A 16,196-nucleotide genomic window follows, 5' to 3' on the forward strand; every position below is an offset into this window, starting at 1 on the left:
TCCATGTGCCTTAAACATGGCCATGTGAGCTCACCTAATGCCACCCCTCTCCTGCCCCCCTCCCAGACTCCTCCACCCCATCTGATCCCCTGTCTTATTACTCTACCTCCCTCACTCCCCTTCAGACACATTGGCCACCAGTCAATTTTCCAACGCACCAAGCATACTGCCAGCACAGGGCCCTTGCTCGGGCTGTCCCCTCTACCTGGAACATCCTTCCCAGGCTAGCCACATGGCTCGCTCCAACCCCTCCTTCAGGATCACCTTCTCAGCAGCCTCTTTATCTGACAATCCTATTTATCACTGTTTATAATAACAACCTCCCCCTCACACACACACACACACAGAATCTCACAATCCTTCCCCTTCTCTGCTTTGTTGTTCTCCGTAACACTTACCATCTTTTGACTTACTATATTGTATGTATTTTATTACTTATCTCCCTCCAATAGAATGTAAGTTCCTCCCTCCAGCAGAGCATGAATCCAAAAACTGAAGAGCAAAGAACAAAGACTGAAAAAAAAGACAGAATTTTCAAGGATTGTGGGACAACTACAAAAGGAGACACATAAGCATAATTGGAACACAAGAGACAGAAGGAAGAGAGCGAGGAACAACAAAATATTTGATACAATAATAACTAAGAATTTCAGCAAATTAATGCTGGGCACCAAACCACAGATGTAAGAAGCTCAGAGAACACTAAGCAGGATAAATGCCAAAGAGACAACACCTAGCAAATGACAAATCAAACTACAGAAAAAGGAAGGATCAGAAAAAAATCCTGAAAGAAACCAGAAGAAAAACAGGTCACCTATAGAAGAACAAAGATGAGAATTACACCCATTTGCTCCTCAAAAACGAAGCAAGCGAGAAGACAGTGACGTGAAGTACTTAAAGTGCCGAGAGGAAAAACCACTGACCTAGAATTCTGTACCCTGCACAATTTCCTTCCAAAGTGAAAGAGAAATAACAGCTTTCTCAGGTAAACAAAAACTGAAGGAACTAGTTGCCAATACAACTGCCTTGCAAGAAATGTTAAAAGAAGTTTTGTAGAGAGAAGGACGATGATATAGGTCAGAAACTTGGACCTACATTTAAAGGAAAAAAAAAAAAGACCATCAAAGAAGGAATAAATGAAGGTAAAATAAAAACTCTTCCTTTTCTTATTCTTAATTGATCTAACAAATAACAGTCTGTGCCTACCTATACAATGTGTTTGGTTATGTATGCTTTTGTATATATCTTATGTACATAATGTGTATATGTTTATGAATGCTATACATCACATTCATAACTGAGTGTGAACCAGTTCACAGAGGTGAACTGAATGATACAAAGGACAGAAATGATACAAAGGACGGGAGGGAGAAAGTGCTACTCATGAAGTGGTAGAGTGTTATTTGAAGGTGGACTTATATTAATTGTAAATGGATATTGCAAACACTGGGGCAACCACTTAAAAAGGTGTTTTAAAAAGTATAATGAATATGCTAAGAAAGGAGAGAAAATGGAATCACGAAATGCTGCATGAAAACCACAAAAGGCAGAAGAAGAGAGGAAGAAAAAATATTGTAGGAACAAAGAGCAAAGGCAACCAATAGAAAGCAGTAACAAATATGGCAGATGTTAATCCAATATTCAGTAATTACTTTGAATGTCAATGGTCTAAACACACCAGTTAAAGGACAGATTATCAGAGTGGATCATAAAGCGAGACTCGCCCTGACTGGAGTGGCTCAGTTAGGTCGGGCATCATCTCGCAAAGCACAAAAGTCACTGCTTCGACTCCCAGTCAGGGCACATGCCTGGGTTGTAGGTTCAGCCCCCGGCAGGGCACAAACGAGAAGCAACCGATCGATATTTTGCTCTCACATTGATGTTTCTCTCTCTCTCTCTCTCTCTCCCCCCGCCTCCTCTAAAAGTCAATATATAATTTTTTTTTAAAGCAAGGCCCAATGCTACATGCACCATACCCCCCTCCCCCGCCACGGGCAGTGAGTGCAGGTCTGTGCAGATGACTCATGCGCACACACGGAAAGCTGGCCGAACTGCGCGGGATCGGGAGGAAGCACACAAACTAGAGCCTTCAGCACTGCCCTAGGGAAAGCAAATGGGAAGCTGTCGGCACCCAGCCAGCCAGAGAGGGCAAAGGATCTAAAGAGCCTTCATCTTAACGACCTCCCCCTCCAAGAGGAAACAGGAAATGTGAAGCAGGTGATTCCACAGGAAAGGTCTGAGAAAGCCTCTGAATCCCCAGCAGGACTGACAGGGAAAGGTGTTTTTTCCCAAAGGCAGACATAAAGACTGGCAGAGGGGACTGCTTCTTCAAATGTGGACAGCAAGGCAAGACCTCGGGGAACAACAACAAAAAATCAAGAAAATATGATACCACCCCAAAGAAACACAATAATTTTCATGTAACTGACCCCAGAGTTATGGAGAGGACTACAGCTTCCTGAAAAATAATTCAAAATAACTGTTTTAAGGAAGCTCGGTGAGCTATATAAGAAAACACAGAGAGACAAATCAATACAATCAGGAAAATAATACATGAACAAAATGAGAAGCTTGACAAAGAGAAATCATAAAAAAAAAAAACTAAACAGAATTCTGGAACTAAAAAAACATAATGAATGAAATTAAAATTCAATAGAGAGCATAAACAGGAGACTTACACAAGTCCAGAAAAAGAACTTCTGAACTCAAAGACAGGTCATTTGAAATTATCCATTCGGAGGAGAGCAAAGAAAAAAAAATGATGAAAAAGAGTGACAGAAGCCTATGTGAATTATGGGATATCATCAAATGAAATGAATTATGGGAGTCCCGGAGGAAATGAGGAGAAAGGGCACAGAGCTTATTTAAAGAAATATGGCTGAGGCCCTGGCTGGCATGGTTCAGTAGATTGAGCACCAGCCTGTGAACCAAAGGGTCACCAGTTCAATTCCCAGTCCAGGGCACATGCCTGCATTGCAGGCCAGGCCCCCAGTAGGGGGCACACGAGAGACAACCACATATTGATGTTTTTTTCCCTCTCTCTCCCTCCCATCCCCTCTGTCTAAAAATAAATAAATAAAATCTTTTTTAGAAAATAAAGAAATATGGCTGAGAACCTACCAAATCTAGGGAGCGAGATGGACATCTAAGTTAATGAAGTCTATGTGTTCCCAAACAGGTTCAACCCAAAGAGATCGTCTCCGACACACGCTCTAACAAAGCAGTCTAAAATTAAAGACAGAGGGAATTCTGAAAGCAGCAAGAGAGAAAAAAACTCATCAAGATTAACATACAAAAGTCAACCTCTTTCCTACATACCAACAATAAACAAGGGAAGCCTGACATTTAAAAAACACGGTATCACTTACATTAGCGCCCCCTCCCGAATCAAATAGGTATAAATCCAACAAATGTGTATAAGGTCTATCTGTGGAGAACTCTAAAAGTATTATGAATGAAATTAAAGAATGAAGTAAATGAAGAGATTTTCCATGCTTGTGGATATAAGACTTGATATTGTCAAGATGTTGGGTGTTCCCAACTTAATCTAGGGAGTCCATGAAATCCCAGTCAAAATCCCAGCAAGTTATTCTATGGCTATCAACAAAATGACTCTACAAGGTACATGGAGATGTGGAAGATCCTGAATAGACAACACAACGTTGCAGAAGAGCCAACTTGAAGAACTGGCACTACCCGACTTCAAGACTGAACTCTAAAGCTACAATAACCCTCATTCAGCACATACTGGCACCTACATGTCAGCTCTGGGTAAGCATTGCAATTCTGAGATAAATTAAGACATTCCTTCCTCCTTTGTTTCTTTCTATTACCTTCCTTCTTTCCCCATCTTCATTTTTTCCCCCTCCTCCATGCCTTCCTTCTGTCCCTAAACATTTATCGAGAATTGCGTGTGCTGTGGATGCCCAGGGCAGTCCAATGAAGCCCACGGACCCCCTTCTCAGAATAATGATGTTAAATGCATAAAATAAAACACAAAACTTTACAAAGGAACCATATTCGATTGAAATTCAAGTATCAAAATATTTTAAAATATGCGATATAATGATTGATGTGTTATTTTCAAATTAAAAAACAAGACCTAGCAGTAAGTATGGTAACAAGATCTAGCGGTGCATATAGTAACCATAATTTTGAGCTGGTGAGGAGCAGAAATGCTGTTTCGAGACATCCACAATGGCTATAATGAGATAGATACAAAATAATCTATGATTTTTATTAGTGACAGTGTCCCAAGTGCTGCTAATACTACCATGATTCATTGCCTATATTCGTAACTGAAGGCAGGACTACATTTCAGCTCCAGATCAGTGAAAATAACAATATAGAGTTTTGTCCCATCCAAGTTCCCAGACCCAGATCCCTGCATTAAGGGCCTTTGAAATCTTTTTCATGGGTCATGGCTAGCCCTCTCAGAATGAATGAATAATACAGACGAGACTAAACCAGAATAAAATAGGTCAGCAGAATAAAATGCGTCACTCACAATAAAGGTGAGTACAGAATTATGAAACTTTTATTTCACTTGTGTGTGTGTGCGTGGGCTTTACAGGTCACGATGCAAAAATACTTCCTGCGACTCATGGTCAAAAATATCTGGGAAGCCATGGCCTGGGGGGAAGCAGGCCTAGCACAGCCACTGCCACATTGCAGGTGCAGAGATCCTTGTCCCTCCCTCTGGGCCCAGCCGCCCTTGGCTGGCCCCTGGCTGCACCTTCAGCCCACACACAAGTAGACACGCAGACCCAAGCTCAAAAAAGGCTATGCCGTCCATGGCTGCACAACTATTTCTGCCCTCCTCGGGGAGAGGAGCAGGTGTGGTGATGCCCATGTCCTGAGCTCATTGCCTGTCTAGGGGACATGCCTCTGCTGATGGCCACATGTCCCCACAGCAAATATTAGGAGAGCTGTTTGTGAAGAGCCAGCTGGCGGCACGTCCGGAGGTGTCAGGCTGCAAGGGTTTGGGGCTCATTAAACTGCCTCGGATGAGGCACTAAAGCGACCTTAGAGCAGGTGGATGTTTTTGTGCCTTTTTGTATGTGTGTGTTCTTCTTATTCCCCGTCCTGGATATCAAAGGAGAGAGTCCGGGAGAGGATACTGGAATCAGAAAAACAAAACTTCTAAGGGAATCTTCTCTTTGGTCCCCCAAGGGGGAGAGAGTTCAACGCTCTGCAGATGGGCTCTGAAGGAACAAATGATTTGGTTGTCCGATGTTAGGCAACGAACCCTGTGTAATAAAGAGGAAGTTGTTAAAGGGGAAATAGGGGCTTTGGGGGGGGGTTGTTAAACTGCAGCACAATCCAGCGGTTCAGAAGAGAAACGTTGGTAGTGTCTGCAGCATCTGAGTTCAAATTCTGACACTATTTCCTTGCTGTGTGACCTAGGGAAAGCCATTTGCCCTCTCTGGTCCTTAGTTGTCTAGTCTGTAAAGTGGGAAAATAATATCATCTACTTCAAGCTGCTGCTGGAGGGTTTCAGTGAAAAGGTACAAAGTGCTTAGCCCAAGGTTTGGTATACAGCGAGTACTCAATAATTGTAGCTGTCGTTGTTACCATCATTATTATTTCCACTGCGGCCTGGTGCCTATGTCTATTCCTTAATGCAGATTTATTGTCCAGGTTGACCTTCTCACCGTGCCAGAAATCATGGAGAACATGTAATCACGCTAATTAACATTTATTTATCTACTGTGCTGGTAACAGTTCACATGCTAATTAATTCCTAGCAGGAACCCTATGACATGCAGCCTATGAAATTATCATCATGAATTTATCATCACCACCAATTCTGGGAAATTATCATCATTCTCACTGTACAGATGGGGGACCGCATCATCTAGTGCCTCGTAACAAATTACCCCAATACTTAGTGACTTAAGACAACAATAAACGTTCATTACCTCGCACAGTTTCTGTGGCTCGGGAATTCAGGGGTGACTTAGCCGCATGGTTCTCTGAGGAGAGACAGCCAAAGTGTCCACCAGGGCCACGGCTGTCGGAGGCTTGACTGGGGCTGGAGGATCCTTTCCAAGCAGGCTCCTCCCACAGCTGGAAGCTGACATGAAGCTGTTGGCGCGTGGCCTCAGGTCCTCACGAGAACCAGCCGCGGGGGTTCTTGTGTGTCCTCCCAAGATGGCTGAGGGCTTCCCCCAGAGTGAGTGATCCAGGAGAAAGACAGAAGCTATGATGTCTTTTTTAAATTTTTTTAATTTTAATTCATTTTGGAGAAAGACAGAGAAAAACATCGATTTGTTGTGCCACTGGTTTATGCATTCATTGGCAGACTCTTTTTTTCTTTAATCCTCACCCAAGGACATGTTTCCACTGATTTTAAGAGAGAGAGAGAGAGAGAGAGAATCAGTGTGAGAGGGAAACATTGGTCAACTGCCTCCCATATGTGCCCCAGCCAGGGATTGAACCCTCAACCTAGGCATGTGCCCTGACCAGGAATCAAACTGGCAACCCTTTGGCGCATGGGACAACACCCCCACCAACTGAGCCACGTGGCCAGAGCTCACTGGTTGATTCTTGCACGTGCCTGGAGCAGGGATCAAACCCACAATCCTGGCGTATTGGGCCGCTGCTCTCACCAACTGAGCTACCCAGCCAGGGTGCTGCTGCCCTGTCTTTACCCCCCAATTTTTTTATTATGAAAAAATACACATAACACACATGTTACCATCACTAGCCTTCTTTTAAGTGTACAGTTCATGCTATTAAATAGATTCATATTCTTGTGCAACCATCACCACCGGCCATCTCCAGAAATTTTTCACCTTGCGAAACTGAAACTCTGTATCCTTGCCTTGGAACGCTAACTCCTCACTCCCCACATCCTGTGGCCGCCACCCTTCCACCCTCTCTCTGTATACGTTTGACTCCTCGAGGTACCTCATGTAAGTGGAGTCACGCGATCTTTTGGGGACTAACTTATTTCATTCAGCATGGTGTCCTCCAAGTTCACCCACGTTGCAGCACGTGTCAGAATTCCTGTCCTTTGTAAGGCGGGATACTATTCCACTGTCACGATGTCTTTTTATTACCCAGCCTTGGAAGTCACACACGCTGTCACTTCCACAGCATCCTATTGGTCAGCCCTATTCACTGCAGAAGAGGACGACACAGGGAGTGGATACCAGGAGGCGAGAATCATTAGGATTGATCTTTGAGCCCAGCTCCCACAGAACTGAGTTCCCAGACGTCTAATAATGTAACCTAAGGTCACACAACAGGCAAGTGACAGACCTGGGATTTGAACACAATCACATGCCACAAGTGCAATGTGTGACCACCCGAGAGTTGCCACCGCCCCTCGATCCACACCTCGACACAGCTTCCACTGATGCGGGAAGACGCACCCGGTGAGGCGGAGACTCCCTCAGCAGAAGGTCAGGAGGCCTGGGTTGGAGTCTCAGTTCTGGCACTAATTAATACACCATGTGACCTTGGGCAAGTCATTGCCCCTGCCTGTGCCTCAGTTTCCTTACTTGTCAGGCAGGGGCAAGAATAACTACTTCCCCGTGATGTCGAGGTGAATAAAGAAAATGAATATAGTCTATAAAGCTTAGTCCATAGCCAGACAGAAAGAACACGCCTCCTTCCTGTAAGTTTTTCAAACGTTTAGGTATTTACTAGGTAATCATTTCCTGTGGTCCAACTGGAAAGGATCGCAAGGAAAATCTCCCTCTCACTCCATCCACCAGGCAAGCCAAGGGGAGGAGCTGGGATTTGAACCCAGGTCCAGAGCCCAAGCTCTAAAGCATTTCATTACTCCACCAAGTATAGGGGGTGAGTCTTGGCAGCATTAGGGAGAACATCAAAACTGCAAGCCTGCAATGGCCCAGCAGTGATGAATAGCACTGCCTCTCGTTGGAATAATATGCATGACTTAAAATTTTAATTATGGATAATGTAAAGATATTAAAAATTCTTAAGCTATAATGTGAAGTTAAAAATAAATAATTCTAGGCACAGCTAAGGCACCGCAGAGGTTCTGCCGATCCCCTCCCCCATCAAAGGTGAGATTGGGTGTTTCTTCTGGGTTCCTGTCACTCTGCCACAGCCCTTCTGGCACCAGGCTCTTACTTCCTGTGACTTAGGGAATCTGGTTAACCCAGCAGATTTGGGAACCACACAGCCTGGATGCAAACTCTGGCTCCTCTACTTCCTATCTGTGTGACCTTGGGCAAGTCATTTCACTTCTCTGTGCTCCATGAACCGGCACTAGTAGCAATAGCTCCAAAGACTATAGTGAGGATAAAATGTATCGTCTCTTATAAAGTCCTAGTCACAGTCACTAAATGTCAGTTCCTGCAGCTTGTTCCCTCTGTACCAGACTGTGAGCTCCACGCAGGCAACGAGCTTGTCTTATCTGTGTGCTAAGCACCCAGCATGGAGCCTGGCATTCACTCCACAGATATTTGTTGAACACCTACTCTGTGCCAGGTCCTAGAGAGATAAAGGTAAATGAGACCTGGTCTGCGTTCTCATGGGGTTTATATTCTGGTAGGAGACACAGCCAATAAATAAATAGGCAACTAAGTAAACAAGAAGACATAGGCTAGTGCTCAGCACTATGGAGAAAATGAAATGGGTGGTGATAGAGGGGGACTGGGGAGTGTTGCTCTGGATGGGCAGTCAGGAAAGGCCTCCCAGAGGTGGTGATTGTGAGACAAGGTCTGATTGACAGGAAGAAGCTAACCACAGGAAGATCTGGGAGAGCAGACATTCAAGCAGAAGGCACAGCAAGTGCAAAGGCCCTGAAGCAGGGAACTCTCAGGCCAGCTTAGTGAGAGAGCAGGAGCGAGGAGGAGAGAGGTGGGTAGGAGATGGGGGAGATCAGCAGGAGCCCAATCACACAGCACCTGGTCAAGCTGAGTGAACAACGTGGACTTTTCTCTCCATTGGCGGGTTTAAGCCAGGGAGCAACATTGTCCTTGCATCCCAGAGCCTCTCACATAATGAGAATGGTCCCAGCCTAAATCCAGAGGCCCCTGCTCATTTAGGCAGGGTCCAAACTCAGCCTGGAGCAGTTCAGCCTGCAGTCATGACCATCCATCCTTGTCTCAGCCTGCTTGCAAGCCAGACTCAAGCCCCCATTAATATGAATGAGGCCCTTTGCTGACTCGATTTCCAAATGAGTCCAGCCACTCAAGATCTCTATTCTGGGAAATGTGAAATTTATGTAATGAAAATTAAAAGAGAAACTGGGGAAGCAGCTCCTTAAGTGCCTTCTTCCTCGGTAAGTGAGTCAGGTCTGCCCAGCTGGCAGGAGATGGATGAAGGCGCCACCCAAGGCTGCTGGAGCCTGTGACCCACAGGGAGGCACCTTGGCTGAAGACTGGGCGTAAAGCCCGTGATAACAACAGCTCATGCTCACCGCTACTGCCCAGCCCTGTTTGAAGCACTTTACTTACATGGGTTATCTCATTTAACCCACACAACCACCTGAGGGGGTAGGTGCTACACTTTTCCCCATTTTACAGATGGGGAAACCGAGGCTCATATTGGAGGAATTACTTGATCAAGGTCACACAGCAAAATAGTGGCCAAAATGGGACTGAGGTCTGTAACCCTCACAGACCCTCTTGTCCAGAGCTCAGACAACATGGAATGAAAGAAAGACTCTGGTGTCAAAGAAACCTGGGTTCAAATCCAAGCACCAACTACTGACCTGCCGTGCCACCTTGGATAAGCCATTTGTCTCCCTGAGGCTCAACTCCTCTATAATCACAGCCCTTTCTCCACAGGGTTTATCTCTGAATTGCAGGAGATAATGTGTAAAGATCTCAAGCACAGGATTTCCGGTGCCTTCTTAAACTGGCTTATAAAAAAGGGGAAAAAAGTAAACTCTTAGAACTTAATAGTCTTGAAAGGACCCAAGATAGCGGAGGAATAAGTGGAAGCAGCACTAACCTTCCAGATCCAAACTGGAATCACAACTAAATTATAGAAAAATCATCCTGAATAACCAACTGATCACTAGCTGCAGAGAGGCCTTCTAACCAAGGACTTATGGAAGAAACCACATCACCACAACAAGACTAGTAGGGAATGCAGAGAATTTAATAGTGGTAGGGCGATGGCTTCAGGTATGGCTGGATCCATAACACGTCAGTAGGGCTCAGTTTTTTTTTTCTCTCTCCCCATGTAGTAGGCCCTCACTAGGAGTTCTCAGGGTTATATCATTACTATAGCTAGAAATCTTGGTTCAAAAAAAGCATATTTTTTCTAGCAGAGCAGCAAAATTCCCAGGATTCACTCTGACTGGATCATCTTGCTTCATATGCTCATCCCATCACCAATCTCTGCAGCCCAAGGGATGGACTATGCTGATTGGGCCACCTGGGTCACACACCCACTGCTGGAGCTAGGGAAAGGCTGCAGAAAACCCAGGTTGAACCACTTATGAACTCTAACACTGCAGGTGGAGAGAGTGAGCTTCGACAAGAGATGTAGCTTCAGATGGTAGGAGGAAGTGACCTCATAGGCACCTGCTGCAGGTCCAGCTTCCCGCTCCTGGAGACGCAGCTCTCAGACTTGGAGTCTGAACCTGTGCACCAGGTAAGACTGAAAATCTAACAATAATATGTCCTAGATGCTTCACATATATTAACCTAATCTTCACATGCAAAAGAGAGGTTACTATTATCATCATCAATTCCATTTCACAGGTGGAAAACTTAGGCAAAGAGCTACTTGCCCAAGGTCAAATGGCTTTTGAGTGGCAAAGCTGAAAATATACCTGGCAAAGCCATGACCCCAACTGCCATACCTGACGCTCGTAAATGAGCAAAGGGACTCAGTCCAAAGCCTCTCGGAGTGCTGGACCGAAGCTCGGGCCTTATGCAGAGAGCACCGCACCCAGCTCTGGCCCATCCTTGGTGGCACCTGGGAATGTAAACCCACTACGGTAAGATGTTCTAACTTTCCAAAACACACCAGAGTTGTATGTGAACTCTCCAGATGTTCAAATGTGGACTCAGCTGTTTAATTTAAACACCAGGCAATCCAGTAAATCATAGCATCATTTAGGTGTCTAGGCAGGACCAGTGCAAGATAAAAACTCAGGGCCCCTTGTTCAAAAATTACTAAGAATTGAAAGACAGCGGCTGCAGAGCATTAAGCCAAGCAGTTGCCCAGGGTGCACATCTGCGAAGCCAGCCCTGCCTCTAAGGATTCCTAAATACTTGTTGAATCAAATGAAAGGGAAGGAAAGAAGAAGGAAAACAGACATATATTCGGTACATACAACGTGTCAAACATAGCTTTATACTAAAATGAATAACAATTATCAAGCACTCACTATGCGCCGGCATTGTATGTACTAATACATTCAAATCTCACAGCGGCGCTATACTATTATTCCCATTTTCCAGATGAGGAAACTGGGGCTTAGGGAAGTGAAGTCATTTGGTTATTGCTAATACTTGACACAAATACCTGAGGTGGCAGGGTGAGGGAGCACAAACGGGAAGGGGTGAAATAAGAGAGGGAGAGAAAAGCAAGAGGAAAAGAAGCCACGCAGGCCTATCTCCCAAGCTGGGCTGCTCTCCAGTCTCTGCCACAACCGTGTGGAATTTGGGGAGGCCACCGCACCCCTGAGAAGGGCCTGTGGCATTTCTGAATCATGGTGCCACCCGCCCCGGTTTGGCTCCTCTCCGGCGATCCAATTACTAAATGCAGCCGCATTCTTTAAAAATGTCTCTCCTCTTATGTAATGCAATAGGGACACACGCCAAACAGATGGTGCTGTGACAAGCTTTTTAAAAGTTGATTAGGAGCTCGTCTTTCAAAATTAATATATGGGCGTTGAAGTGAGCTTCGGCCGGCCACAAAACTCCATCAAGATAAGTCACTTGATGAATTCATTGGTGTGCCCACCTCCTCCCAGCCAGGGTTTGACATGAGGGACGGGTGGTCAAGTTGACTTGTGAGCAGCAGTCAGAAGACACCTGGTTTGGATGGAGTGGAGAAATGTCTTGAGCCTCCCAAAAGCCCAAAATGCTGGAGCCTCTTCAACTGATTATCGAGACCTTTTTTCAAACTTTTACATAGTTTTCAAGAGAACCGACCATCTCTCTCTCTCCTGCAGGATAAATGGGTTAGTCACATACCGTCAGATGTTGCCAGGGAGCTCATCCCCCCACCCCCACCCTTCTCAGCATTCAAGGATGAGATCATTCCATTTGGAGCCAATTATAGATGGAGAGCACTGGGGATGTGCAAAGAAACCTCCTCAGAGGCCCCTCTTCCCATCATAACAGGTTGTACCATGACAGGATGGGCAGGAACAGGAGGCTGGATGTCCGGTCCCAAGTTCAAGCTCGGGGTTTGTGAAGGCCATGCATTCCTAAGCCATAGCTCAGATCTGTTCACAGCTAGAATGCTGGGCCATCGGCTACATGAAGTTGGCTGGCCTCGGAAGTTCAGAGCTAGACGAGTTCATAGAGATCATTGCTGTACAGATGGAAATGGGGGCGCAGAAAGGGGAAGGGACTTCCTCGCGATCATATGGCAAGTTGGTGGCAAAGCCAGATAGCTTGAAGGTAGCTCTTCCATCTCCCGTGAGGAGTATGTCTGCTGTCTGGGACCTTCCCAGCCCCCTTTCCTGCTGTTTCTGATACCAGCACCCTGAGTTTTCCTTGGGGAACTATCTTATCCCCGCTCTTGGTTTATGTGGTTCAAGTAGAACTGACCTCTCCCCTGCCTCCAGGGACAAGCGCCTGGCCCCACCCCAGACAATCAGAACAGTCCATTCCCCAGTGCCTGATTGGTTCAGGGATGAGCATGTAAGATGCACCACATCAATTAACAGTAACCCCGGGACTTTAGCTGAGGTCCTTGGAAATGAGAAGCTCTCTTCCTCTTGGCAATGCTGAACTGGAAGGAATAAAGCCTAGAGTTCCTGGTAGCCATCTATGCCACCATGAGATGCCTGCCTAAAAGTGGAGCCAATGCAGAGGAGAGCAGGGCCCAAAGAAAGTGACTCAGCAGCTTCAACCTTTAAACCCCTGGGTCCAGCTATGCCTGAAGGTAGAACTATCCTGGATATTTTACCTACATGACCATTTTTCCATATTCCCATTTTTGCTAAAATTGGTTAAGTTTCTGTCCCTCCTCCCCTACAGGGTCCTGGCTTGAGGTCCTTAGATCGAGCGCTAGGTTCTAGGAACATCCCACTGCATACTCCCCACCTCCATCCTCACAATGTGGCTGATCTTTTTCTTAAAGTATTTGCCGGATGGAGGTAGCTCCCCCTCTACCACAGATTCACCAACTCTGCACTAGCTCCAGCAGCACACTCCAGTGGGAGCACCCCAGGTAGATGTCACATTTCATGGTACCCAAGGGGTGGCTGTGCCTTCTGGGCACCCGTAACTGTTCCCACCACAGCCTCTGTCTTCCTGTTCCGTCAAGAGCACAACCTCTGGGGTCCAGTTCGAATCCCAGCTCCAGGATTTCCTAATCATGACAGCTCATGCAAGTCACTGGACTTTCCTGAGCCTCAGTTTCCTTACCTGTTAATGGGGAAATATCTCCTACCTTACAGGGCCATTGAGGGTATCAAACCAGGCATTACTATTGAGGGGTGAAAAATGGTAGCTATGAGGGACTCCAAAAAGTACATACTACAGAGCCTGGGCACTTCAAACACTTAGTCTGCTTGGGAAGACCCCACATACACACATAAAATGATTTCCACATAAAACGGTCTCCTACGGCCAAAACAAGTGTAGGTACAGACTCAGGGAGAGCTGGCTTCCAGGGAACCTGGCCTGGATGTGCATGGGGCAGCCTCCTCACTGGCCTCCGAGCCCATCTGCACCTCTCTCCCCTTCACGCCCTAGCACCTCACCCCAGCACCTCGCCCCAGACCAGCACACACAGGTGCTGCTGAAAAGCTTACCCAGTGACTCATTCATTCTCTGAGAGGGGGAAGAGACCGCGATTCCCAGAAGCACCCCTAGTCCTGATTTAGGAGGATTGAGTAGCAGCAACATGTGGGGCCGTTCCTGCTCAGCCTCACGGACAGGTGAAAGATACACCCTTTCCCCCAACTCCATTCTCTGGGCTCCTGGGTCCAAAGGCAGGGAAAACCGAGCCAGCACATGCGTGAGTCACAACTCCCCCAAAGCTCTGTATCCATCACAGTGGTGCTTCCCCAAGTGGGGAACTCGATCTGAGCTGGCTTCACACCAACCCAGATGGGACGTTAAATAACTGACTACCAGATGGAGGGACCTTGAACACAGTATGCTCAGTGAAAGAAACCAGACATAGAAGGCCATTTGTAGGATTCCATTTATATGAAATGTCCAGAATAGACAAATCCATAGTAACAGAAAGTAGATTAGTGGTTGCCTAGGGCTCGAGAGGTGTGACCAGTGGGGAGTAACTGTTAATGGGTATGAGATTTATTTTAGGGGGAGGAGACAAAAATTGTTCTAAAACTTGACCTTGGTGATGTTTATACAGTCCTATGAATATACTCAAAAGGACTGAGTGGTACCCTTTACATGAGTGAATGGTATGGTATGTACATGTTATCTCAATAAAACTGTTAAAAATACATCAATAAGAGATGATTCCCAAGGGGAGAAAATTAGCCGCCTTTCAAATCTTGTGACTCCTCTAATTTGTCAGGGATCCAAGTCTCCATTAGATATCAGTGTGTTCTTACTATTTCTCACACACGTGCACATTTCTTGTTCGAATACGAAGAGAGTAGTTTTCACACTCAGCTCCTCGGACAGGCAACCGTACCTGGCCACACTTGTTTGGTTTCCATTGTATTCATTTTTCTGATTGTCTTCTAATTATGGCAACTAATCATTCATTCATTCACTCATTAAACAAATATCTACTGAGCATTATTGTGTGCCAGGCACTGTTCTAGGCACAGGGGACAGAACAGGGAATAAGACAGACCAAAACCCTGCCCTCAAGGTGCTGATGTACTGCTAGTATAGGGAATCTTAGCGGATGTAGCTCATGGGTTTCAAATCCCTGCTGTACCATTTACTAGCTGTGTGGTCTCGGGCAAGTGGCTTAACCTCTCTGTTCCTCAATTGCCTCTCATGTAAAATGGGGGTATAATTGCACATAACTCAGGATCCAATGAGTCAATATGTGTAAAGAGCTGGAGCAGTGCTTGGCACACTGTAGGTACATAATAAATGTTGGCTATACTATTTATTTTCATTTCTAGTTTGATAACACAGTTCCTCTTTAAACACATGGATTTAAGTTTCAGCTGTCTTTTGAAATAAGTTTATTTAAGTACAAAAGGCAAGGGAGGAGAGTCAATAAAAAGGAAGCGTCAGGTAAGGAGGACAGGGCAAAGCCACAAGTTTGTGTAGGAGAGCACGTTTGGGAAGCTCTGAACTACAGGGACACGTTAGTAAGGCTATGGCTCAGCTGGCACCACATGGATACACAAAGCTATTTTCAGTGTCAACCTAAGGACAAGGTTTGTTCCTTTGGTATCAATATTGCAGACTTCTGCTCACTCCTTGGTCCTACAGGATCCCAAGCCCTGGTCGGGTAGGGGTTTCCCTGCCAGCCAGGGAGGCTTTGGGAAGAAAGGGTCTAAGGGTGGGCGAGGAGGCAGCTGGCAGACCGGGCGGTCCCATGTTCACAAACCAGAAGGAACAACTGGGGAGCGAGACAGACTGTGCAACCCAGGGTTGAGGCACCATGAAATAAAGCCTCAAAACTCCTGACTGGAAAAACCTGCGGGGGTTGTGGTGGCGGGAGAAACTCCCAGCCTCACAGGAGAACTTGTTGGAGAGACCCACAGGGTCCTAGAATATATACAAGCCCACCCATGCTGGAATCAGAACTAGAAGGGCCAGTTTGCTTGTGGGAAGCAGAAGTGACTGAAAGCCAGCCAGGAGCCGAGCAAGTGCCATTGTTCCTTCTCAGACCCCTCCCCCACATACAACACCACAACACAGTGACATGGGTTGCCCTGTCCTGGGGAATACCTAAGGCTCTGCCCCTTACAACGTCACAGGTACACCAAGAGAAAAAAAATATGGCCCAAATAAAAGAACAGATCAAAGCTCCAGAAAAAATACAACTAAGCAATGAAGAGATAGCCAACCTATCAGATGCAGAGTTCAAAGCACTAGTAATAAGGATGCTCACAGAATTGGTTGAGTATGGTCGCA

Source organism: Desmodus rotundus, chromosome 6 (genome assembly GCF_022682495.2).
Source record: "Desmodus rotundus isolate HL8 chromosome 6, HLdesRot8A.1, whole genome shotgun sequence".
In the NCBI taxonomy this organism is placed as follows: domain Eukaryota; kingdom Metazoa; phylum Chordata; class Mammalia; order Chiroptera; family Phyllostomidae; genus Desmodus; species Desmodus rotundus.